General features: G+C 39.0%; 1 pseudogene; it reads left to right on the top strand.

The window, feature by feature from the left end:
• Positions 1 to 6270: 6270 nt before the first annotated feature.
• Positions 6271 to 9461, top strand: LOC103628056 (40S ribosomal protein S8-like; annotated as a pseudogene).
• Positions 9462 to 11904: the final 2443 nt, after the last annotated feature.

Raw genomic sequence — 11904 nt, 5'->3', positions numbered from 1 at the left:
GTTATTTTATTTTTTTATGTTTTTCTACCGTTATCGTTACCATATTTATTGTCATTTTTACCAATTTTTGTTTTATCCAGAAGCGCAGTAACATCTCGAAAACGAGTCCCTATACTCGATATCATCTATTCTCGCTCTCATCCCTATATATTTATAGGCGGTGAGTATGTATGTATATGCGTCGGTAAGTTTAGTGATACAAATTCGTACGTACAATGTGTAAAGAAAAAGTTCAGATCCTGACCGACTTTTGTTGACCTAATAACTGTTGAGAAACGGCGTTGTCGTAGATCCCAAATCTAGACCTTAATCCTACCGTCAGCAATAGAGACGTAAGATGTAAAATACCCCTTCTCTCCCTTCCTGTGGCAGCTTAAGCATAAGAGACATAAGACAAAAGATGGGGGAACCCTTTCCTTATTACTCCATCCGTCTCAAAATATTAGCCGTTTTAAGGAATTAGTGAGTTCATACAATTTTCGATGCATGTGGTTTTATATGTATCTAAATTCATCATCATCCATTTGATTTTAGACATGAAAACCAAGAGCTAAAACGACTACCATTTTAGAACGGAGGAAGTATTAACTATGAGGTGGTACATGTTCAATATACAGAGAAGTAGTCCCTTAAGAGTACGTTTTGAATTAGCCCATGTAACCCTTTGTAGGGTCCCTTAACAATAACAATATCAGGTTTCAGAAAATAACAAATAGAATTTAGCTTCATTGCTGCTTGTTCGGTTATCGTGCTATCATTAGATCTTGTTTGGGAGCAAGTTTAATGAAGGAGATTTGAGGGAGGGGTCAAAATCCTTTACTATTCAAAATTGAATAGTAATCCCTCCATTACCCTTGTCCCAAACAAGCTCTTAGGCTATCTCAAACACTTTATTTATTCTTGTCTTTAATTTTAAATTTTACTCCGTAAATAGAAGCAATTCTGGTGGTTGTTGGGTTATCATGGGCTCCTTCGAACTGCTTCCCTCTTACTTTTTTTAGTCCAGGCAGATAGAAAGATCCGCCGAGCCCGAACAGGCGGCTTTCGAACTGAAGACGATGTAGTTCAAGCCCATCAGGACGAAGGCTATGACCTGCACGTCGAACAGCCCGCTATGCCCAGCAATGCAGCCCAGTATAACAAAATACCGAGGACCACTAACGCGAGGTACGTTTTCTTTTGGTTTCGTTCCGTTTCCTTTTTGTATTATTTCTAATTCTGTTATTACTACTTTGTTGTGCTTGTGAGTATTAGTTACCATGCATTTTGTGAATGTATATGCACAAAGAATTTTTAAAATATTTAAAAATATTTTAAATGTGCCGTACTGCCTTACATGCATGAAACATTTCACATGAAAACATAACTACTATATTCAAACGGCGACACTACATTTGAAAATTATACCAGATATATTCAAATAGTATATTTCCAATACTAGATTCAACGATTCTCAGAATCAGTTCAAACATGTAGCATTTTGTGTGAAATGATAAATAGTATTACCAAAATTGTTGAATAATCAGAATATTCAAAATGTTGTAATTGTGCTTTCCAAACGCTGTTCTCGAAAAGGTATTATATATATATATATTTGTGTTGGTTCTTTTTATCAATTCTAAACAACATGGTGCTTCAGATCGAACCAAAACAGGCTGTCAGTTTTTTTAGAAATATGCGCTTCAGGTTTGAAATTTAAATGTAGGTAGGACGACACACTAGCATTGGCTTATACTCTATCTGTTCCAATTTATTATTTGTTTGACCTTTTTACTTAAGTTTGATCGACTTGTTTTATTTAAAAATATATAATTATTATTAATTTTTATTTTGATATCATTTAGCATATAATATACTTTAAGTACGACTTTGTTTTTTCTTTTTCGCAAAAAATTAAATAAGAGAAGCCGATCAAACTTGGTAAAAAAATCAATTAAATTATAAATTTGGACATAGGGAGTAAGCTATAAGTATTAGCATCCAGCAACACTTAATCTTGAGGCCCCCCTATTGGGTGTCACTAGTGACTAAAATTCAGCCTAAACCCTAAACCCTGTCATATCGAATGTTTGAATGTCATGTATGAATATTAAATATAGTTTAACTATAAAACTAATTAAGACTAAATGTCGAGACAATTTTTTAAGCATAATTAGCAAATGTTTACTGTGGTATCACATGAATCATGGACTAACTAGACTTAATAGATTCGTCTTGTCATTTAGTCTTTATCTGTGTAATTAGTTTTGTAATTAAACTATATTTATTGCTTCTAACTAGCATCCATATATTTGATGTGATAGAGACTAAAATTTATCCGAGGTAGAAAAAAAAGCAGGGTGTGTCATTGACGTGCCATCCTTATGACGACCAGTGGTAATTATATTTGAGGCGCAAAAGATTAACTTTACCATCTTAGGCTATGACCATTAGGTCATTCGTATGTTTATAGAGTGGAGTTTGAAATAAAAGATACGATGATTAACACTGTTAGAGATAGCCTTATTTGCATTTTAGTGACCATGTAAAATGGATATATAGTATAAACTGGCCTGCCATCCCGGCTAAGATCCTGAGGGGTGCAAGCTCTCTTGTGCTCACAAATTTCCAAAAGATAATTAGATGATACATGGGAAGATATAACTGTATAAAGTTCCTTGAGCCGGTCTCTTGTACAATATTTAGGGAATGTTTGAATGCACTAAATTTAATAGTTAGTTGGCTAGAAAAATTGCTAGTGGAATTAGCTAGCTAACTATTAGCTATATATTTTACTTAAAATAGCTAATAACTGAACTATTAGCTAGACAGTTTGGATGTCTTCAGCTAATTTTAACAATTAACTATTAGCTCTAGTGCATTCAACATGATATTGACCACAGAAATAATCCCTTTCTCTAGAACGGAAACGTGAAGTTGACGTAAGAACATCACTTATTTCTATACCGGTTAAGCATTAGTCATCCACATAAGAGTGCAGCTAGCTGAAGCTGTTCTAATGCGTCCTACTTATGTTCAAAAAGTTTCAGTGGCAACTACGACATGATGACAGATATAAAACAGAAGCAGCAAATTCTTAAGCTTGATGTTATATGCATGTAATCTGAGGCATGAATATTCTTCTCCTTCTGTAGCACTGCAGATATGAGTTCACAAGGTCACTTAAAAACTTTGAAGCTCTCAATATCACTGCTCGTCCACTTACCTAAATATGTCGATGCAGCGAAGATAACCAGAGAGAAATGGGTTAGCAGTTGTCAGAGAGACAAATGAGTTCGTTGCTTCTGTATAAACTATAGCAGTTGTCACATAGAGAGAAACGGGACCATTCTGTGTAAACTAAGACCAGAAACACTTTGTATGAATGAATGATTATGCTAATATACAGTAACTCCGTTCTCGAATATTTATCATCTGCTAGTTCATTTTTGAACTAAAATACGACAAATAAAAAAGAAAAGATGACCTAGTATCTCTACTACTTATTAAGTAAGCAATAGTAGTCTGCCTCTCACATGTTCTGCCAAGGCTGTGTTCTGCCCCGCTCTGGTTCTGCCATCTACGCGCGTCCTGCATGTGGGCCCACCCAGCGTGGGCCACGCATTCCCACCTAGCTCGCCTTTTCCAGCAAAAAATATCACGTCCGCACGAGTTGAACCTGACCAGTTCAGCCATCAAACACAATATAGTTCAACATTAGAGTTCTTACTATTAAGTCCGAGCCAACGCTTATAAGCTGCTCTATGTCTCCTTTACTAGACAATATGGTACTAAGTTTTTTGCAAGACAATACAACAACAGTGCAAGCGTTCTGGGCTGAATTTTTGGTGCGGCCCATACTCCAGCTAGATTTGGGGCGGCCCATACTCGAGCGACGGCTCTCCCCCGTCGATCCATCATCTGAACCCTTCCTCCCTCTCACCCTCTCTCAACCCGAAACCCTAGCGCTCTCCTCCCTCCTCCCCACGCCTCCATCTCTCTCACCCCTCTCCCTCAACCGCCTCGATCTGGTTACCCGAGCGCGCATGGTGGAGAGACGGGAACGCCGACGAGCGCGCTCGTGCTCACGCCTCTATCTCCCCCTTCTCTCTCCCTCAACCACCCTGATCCAGATACACAAGTACATGCGAGGCAGAGAGACGGGAGCAATATCCGGGATGATTCGGGCGAGCGCCTCACGTCCGCGGTGGGTCACACCGTTGATATCTGCGTCGTGATCCTGGAGCGCCTGAATCCTGTCGTACACACCCGCTAGGATGAACTGGATCCTGTTGTGATTGAAGGGTACCAGGTGGGTGGTGTCCCTGGTGGGTAGCTGATGACCACCACCAAAAAGGTTGTCCCCTTCTCCTCTGTCTTACTGCCTCTGCATCTGCTTCTATAAAATTTCAGATGCAAGTACGTCGTTTAGACTTATCACTTCGTTGATTAATTGATTGAATCAGAGCTCCAAACATCGCAATCAAGGTTCACATCACATTCAAGTTTGATTGATCTATCATACATTTGTACATTAATAAAAAAATTAGACTATTGTCTTCATGATAGCAGATCGGTTGGTTAGATCGACAGTGTGAGGGCGAGGTTGGCAATGGTGAACAAGGGCAAGGTCATCTCACTTCCTCGTCATGCAATCATCCATGTTGTCCATCCCCAAAGGCCACTACTCCGAAGTCGACATACAGACAAGGTAATATATTGAGTTGGACCAATAATCCTTCATATTTATTTATGTGAATTATGTTGTACTGGTGTCCTGTCCTTTTGTTTGTGCTTCATAATTTGTAATTCCTAGCTGCTGATATGGTCTGATGGATGGGAGGTGGCTGAAATCGTTCAGATAAGTGTCAATTTGTTGTTTTCTATTTTTATGAATGGTTTTTTATTTCACCATTAGTCAATCCTCCCATTGGAGTCTTGCTTAATGCCTTGATCTGATTTGGACTTTTAGGAGCAAAAGATTAGTCTTGATTGATGTGTTGCGATTAATTTCTACAAATTTCTTATTACTGACTAGAAAGGAGGGTTGACATGATGCCTTTCCCTGGGATAAATCTGTTAATTTATTTTAGATGAGGAATTTATTTAGACAATTGAAACTAATGATTACAATAGTAAACTAAGGAAGTAGGACTCGGATGGGTTTATGCTGTTGGTAAGTATGAACCTGTAAGTCACTACTTACAGAGAGCAAAACATATGATCATCTTGGTCCATTCACATCAATAGGCTGACCATGTAGCCACATGCTTTTTATATAAGCAGAACATCTTCCAAATGAGATAAGTTTTATCTTCTCGCCAACACCTATACTTCTTTGTTCATCTTCTAATTCTATGCAGGTAGCTTTGATGGCAAATGCACTATATGGTGTGTGGGCGAAATACCGTATGCAAATTACAGGTATATACTCTCTCGTTTTTAAATATATGACATTATTGACTTTTTTTTGAAAACTGTGACCACTCGTCTTATTTAAAACATTTATTCAAAAATATAAAATTTCAACGCGTAACCTGCAAGGGAGAATGGTCGGACTCCTCATCGTCCCCTGCCTCCCACGGTGGTCCGAGGGGACATGACCACATGGGTATGGACATATGGCGCGCCACCTGGGATGAAATCTTGAGGAATACCGTGGAGTTGTCGCTCTTCATTGATTGATTGAATATGTTGCGTCGTCGTGGGAGAGGGAGGACATTCAGTTTGTGGCAAGAATTGGATGCCAACATGTCTGTTGGCCTAGCGTCTGCGGCACTGCTTGCGTTGTTCGATCCTTGCTAGGCTTTGCACAACTCTCTTCTATTGCATTTGCTTGGTGTAGCCTCCACGCAGTTCTGGCGCAACACAATACCACTTGCCTGCTTCCCTTGGGATATGCCATCGTCAGGAAAATTGCGGTGTCTATGAGGATCCCATTGCCCTGCACATTTCATCACTGTTTGGCACTTTGGAGTTCCATAGTTCATGTTTAGCAGTGGCAGGATCTAGGCATAAGCTTTTCTAAATACGTTTAAACGCTAGATCTCACACTGATGTTCAGTAGCGAATTTAGCTCCTCCTTTTTAAAAACCTGAAAGTATATTAAATACATCAACCTTTGTATTGAATATTTTATTATAGTGTGCCATTATGCCATCTACAATAAGTCGTAGATCACTTTCACTTGCATGAGCATTCACTGCAGTCCTCGATAGTATAGACTCGAGAGCCCAAACCGACCTGAGCTGATCTGGAAGGAGGGTTGTCGTCTGGTGTCCCCTGGTTCCGATGCCCATGGTGGTGGCAGCACCTGTCCAGCTAAACCTCGACGAGGCCCATCATGGGACCACCACAGCGTCTACTGCTTTGGGAAAGCAGATCGACGAGAGCACCTACGGGTAACACCCCCTCCTCCCTAATCGATCTGGTGATTATTCTACTTGTCTACTCTCCTAATCCACCGATTCGCTTCATTACTTGGCCACCGCCGGCAGTGAAGTGTACATGGCGAAGGAGACGGACTGGATCTGCATGATGTTACATGAGCATGAGGGTTGTGGACTTGAATTCCACAATTAATACACACATGAAAAAACTGCCAGGGATTAAGTCTGACTGCGTGATGATGTTTGACGCTCGTGTTCAGCAGGTAAGGTAGCCATCATCCTTTTATAGTTGTATATTTGGATTTTCTTTTGCAAAAAACTGTACCACCTATTAATATCACCCTAGAAGATGGTAGATTTCATATGAGCAGTGGTGGAAGAGCTGTCGATCAGCCACTACATCAACACATCCTGGTGGATGCACGCCCCTTGGGTATGACCTGGTCCTAGAAAATTAATAGTCGATTCATATTCAGTGGTGCTGCTTCGTCTTTCGATCAAGATGGGCAACCTATAGGTAGGGTTTAGTGTAGTCCATGTTGGAAAAAGACGTGTTTTCAGTCTTTTTCAGTTTTAGAAACGAGGCCCAGTATTCAGCACACAAATATTTCTTGTAGGTTATGAACCTCTCCCATTTTTATGTTTTAGCCAGCTTATGTGCAATACCAGTGGTACCTTGCAGGTTGTAGATTTTGGACTGACAAAACTTTTAGAAATTAGAACTACATCATAGTCACTCCCATCACTACAAGTTGTTGGTACATTTGGTTACATGCCTTCAGAGTAAGTACTCAAGGTATCAACGCCAACTATGTTGTTCCGTTATTGAGTTCACATGAATGTGCACACTCTCAAAATAATATCAGTATAGTTTGATAGACCAAACTGTTACTTATACAATTAGTAATTTAGTACCAAAGAGTTTTCTGATTGATAAGTATGCTTGATATGGTGAGGCTTCTCCTAAGGTGGATGTCTACGCTTTTGGTATAGTCTTGTATGAACTTCTTTCAGCCAAAGAACATCATAATTCGTTAATGCACAAGGTCTGTTTTATTTGGTAATTTGTCCATCTGATTAGTTTTCAATTTTGTATCGCATTTCAAATTTTTCAGAACATATGTCTCTTGATGCTTTCTTTGTCTGTGTTCAATGTCTTGCTATGTTTCCTATATAGGTTATGTTCCTCAAGTTTGAGCCTCGACAATGCCTGCTTATTCTGGCATCTTGATTTCTTATTGCTACATTTCGCCCTCTTGTAGTCCGGTTACGAGCGCCTTTGCTGCCTCCGGTGCATACAGACGTGACCACAACTTCGCAACGGCTTGTGTCTACCGTGTCCCCAAGCATATGAGGGAGGATCAGGTGATAGAATGTGCCTAATGCAGCTGTAGGGGCTGTGCCAACGGTGACTATCAGACTCCGACGAATGTTGGGAGTGGGTTATAAATTAGCGTTGATACATATGTGCATTTTCTGATAGTATTTAATCCATATAAAAATACCATTATTCCTGAATTCTACTGCTCTAAAAAATACAATGAAGATCATGAAAAGACACTTCAAAAGTTGTCGGTCGCTTTTGTTGCTTTCTAATTTGATTTTTTTGTTAGTGTCGAGGTGAGATCCGCAATCCTTCTGCCAGTATCTTCTTCCTTAATTGAACTCTTGGGGTACCAAATTTGAGTTAATTAAACTCCTTATATGTAATTGAATGTTTGAATCCGTAGTATGAAACAATGTCAAATTTATTTTGATTGGCTGGGATAAGGATCACCTCTATTTCATTTTTCTTTCCTCAACAATAGTGATTCATCTATTCTTTAGGCTCGTCGACCACTCCAAAACTCTAGATTTCACCATCTGAAATCACTTGCTTCTTATTCTTCCTGAATTCATCTATTTTTTGGTTATGTGCCATCATAGATCTGCTTTTTTGTCTATTCTAACTAAATGTTCCTTTTTAAATTTATTTTATGTGTTCATGCAACCAAAGTTGTCTTAAACTTATTGAATTTTAGTTTGTTAGGAATTTTTATATAGTTACAAAGTTATTAAATTTTTTCATACTCTTGTGACGAGTGCCATTGTACAAGTCGATGTTGCTCCCTTCAAGCAGTGGTACATCACCCACTACAGAGTGGACATCGGTAGGAAGATGCATGTTGCCAACAAGGATGCAGCTAAGGTATATTCATGCAATTTAAGGTTTAATTGATGTTTGCCCTTAGAATGGGTTGACTTTATAGTTTATGGATTGTTGTATTTGGTGAATAGTTGCTTGCTAGATATCTTACTACTGCAGTGTTTTTAACATGTGCACTTATTTGTCTTGTGGTTTTTCAATGATCTCTTCCTTCTCAATGATCAACATGTTGTATTTCATTAGCTACTTTTGATTTTTGCAATCATTATCTCATGATGTTTTTTGTAGGGAAAACAATAGTTAAATTAAATTTTTCTTTCTATAGCTCAATTGATGTTTCCTATAACTGACCATTTATTGTTTGTGTAGGGATAAGAGGGTGAGGCTATATCCGAGGAAACAAAGAAGAGCAACCATGTGCAGAGGAAGATTGAGAAGCGCCAGCAGGGTCGTGCACTTGACACTCATATTGAAGAGCAATTTGGTAGTGGGAGATTGTTGGCTTGCGTTTCTTCCAGCCCTGGACTGTGGCCGAGCTGATGGGTAAGGAATACTAGATTTCTTGTGTCATGTCTTAGACATTAATTCTCATTTTGTGTTTTGGTCCATGCCATATGGCATTAGCATATGGAATTAAGATATTTATGCCCGTCGATCTTATATTACGGATGAAAGAAAGCCAGAAGTGGACAGTAGGAGATATGTTGAGTTGCATCTAAGCATTCTGTCACAAATAGGACCATTTCACCTCGCTTAAGTAGCTTACAGTTTACACATGAATTATCCTGACAGTTGTTGGGCATTCCCTTTTATTGGTGAGCTACATCCTTGAGGCTAACCTACAATGGCATTTTCTTTTATTGGTCAGCTACATCTTTGAGGGTAACGTGGTCGAGTTCTACATGAATAAGCTCCAGAGGAAGAAGGGCAAGGGTGCTGCATCTTAGAGCATTCTTTTAGCTAGAACAACAGAATATCTTCTACTTGGGGTTAATGCACGACATGCTTCAAATGAGCGAAAGGCCAGACTTATAGTTATTTGTTGTTTTTAATGCCACATGCTTCATGTAAGCAGATTTGCATATTTATCATTCGATCAACTCAACTTGGTCAATAATTGTGTCACCATCCATTATTAAGTGTATGCTCGTATGTTGTTATAGAGTAAACATGTTATGATAAGATACATTGAGGTGCAGAAGCATTAATTGTCGTTTAATGCTCTTGTTAGCATCCTTTAAGGGTTAAGATTATTTACATACCTTAAAAATATATACTCTGCCATGAAAAGCAAACTATCACGAAATATTTTTATGGATTTTATCTTCATTGATGAAGATAAAAATATAGTTATGTAAATAATCTTAACCTTTAAAAGGTGCTAACCATAGCATAGAACAATAACTAATGCTTCTGTATCTCAATGTATCTTATCAGAATATGTTTTACTCCGTAGCAACGCACGGGCATACACCTAGTCTAATTAGAAAAGCTATAAGAACGCCCTTACTTCAACTGAAGGAATTTGCTACCCACAAATAAAGCTGGGAGCTTTAGGTAGGACAACTTACATATAGATCAATTAAATATATTAATCCTTTAATTTGTAAGTTGCGTGAGCACATTGTTAACCATCACAAACACGGTGTCGTTTGGTTCACATATTATTAACATAATGAGTAACCGATAACGTTAAATTAAGTTTGTTTAAGTCTAACCGTAATCGATACCACACTTCAAATAGATATTGTCTTATTCAAATTTGTTACCGTCGGTATTCGAGTGTGAATCGTTACAATTACCATTTACGTTACATTTCAGGAACCAAACCACACCTTGACTCCTACAGTCTTGTGGATATCGAACATTCTTGTGGACATCCATAGTAAATAAATCATAAATACATTATCTCACAAAGTTAGTTTTCATAGTTAACCTGAAAATACGAACTCATAATTAGGACATGGCAAGTAAACTCGGGGGAGGGGGGGTTAATGTTGTAAAATTAGAGAAATAAGCGGCATGCTTTCAACATATTTAAATATATTAAATATTACAATTACGAATAAAACAATCATATAACTCAGATAAATGCCATATGTAATTATAGCAGCAATGAACAGTAGTAATTCTATGATATGTAAACATATAAAATAGCTACTCAGGTCCATTTAAAATTAAACATGACTTGCAGATGAAGAATGCAAATTTTGCACATAAACATTATTGTTTATCTTTTTATATTGCTCTCAAAATAGAGGGTTGCTGTAATAAACAGTCCTCCAACGCTGAAAGGTGATCAGAGATCCTCGACTAACGTGGCGGTCATATCTTACCAAATCAGGGTTTTAGATCAGATGTAATAAGCCTAATAATAAAGTATAAATACTAATAGTAAGAAGCTGTGTACTAAATAAAATAACAGAATTTAACACAGGTAAACAACCTCAACAAATAGAGATATAATTAGGCACAAATAATATCAATGCTGAAAATAACTACACACTAAAACCCAGACTGTCACGTCGTCTCACTATATCGCTATCATCATCGAGCAATCAACTCTGCCCATAAATTGTGCAATCACACCCAAGTAAATAATAATAGTAGATTGCACAAAATTACTCAGTAAATAAAGTGAGGCAATGAACAACAACTCACAGCACGTAGATTGTCTATGTGGGAAGACCAGCTCAGTGAACACTAGGTTCTGTCCCAGAAAACCAATTCCGCCGCCCACGTCCGGGCCTGCACGACGGGAGGTTGACGGAGATACTGGAGCCGCTGCCGGAGCCGAGGACGGCACCAGCCCGAGAAGATGAACACCGCGCAGCAGGGAGCCTAAGCACCAGGCCACAGTGGACAATAATCAGAACAGACAGAGCACCACACAAGTGCATTGGTAAAACAACGGAGCGCAGGAGAACCTCACTGCGCACAAGCAGTGCCACCATCACCTTCTTCCACAAGCAGGATTAACACCAGAACACTAAGAATCGAAGGAATCGATCCAAACCGTTATCGGAACCGAGAGGAGGGATAGGAACATAGAGTTGTCGATTTTTGGCGAGATCCTGAGCAGGGAGATTGTCTCTATACTTAAGGAGCCGTCCTCGAGGAGGTTGCGTAGGGGCCGGCTAAGAGTTCGGCGAGCACCGAACGAACTGGCTGCTAAACGCCGCCACCAGGAAGCTAACTTCCTGTTTTTCTCCATTCATGCATCCTCCGCGTCCTAGCTTTTTGTTCCAGTCGGCTAGGTTGAGCTGCTCGGCCTTTGGACCTTATAGCGGCCTAGCCTGGCTGGCCATTTTTTAAATAAAGTGAAAATCACTTAAATGGACAGCAGTTAACTCACTTCACAACCTGCAAGTGGCACCACAAATGGTTGTT

This window comes from Zea mays, chromosome 5 (genome assembly GCF_902167145.1).
Source record: "Zea mays cultivar B73 chromosome 5, Zm-B73-REFERENCE-NAM-5.0, whole genome shotgun sequence".
NCBI lineage: Eukaryota > Viridiplantae > Streptophyta > Magnoliopsida > Poales > Poaceae > Zea > Zea mays.
This window is presented reverse-complemented; position numbering and strand designations above follow the sequence as displayed.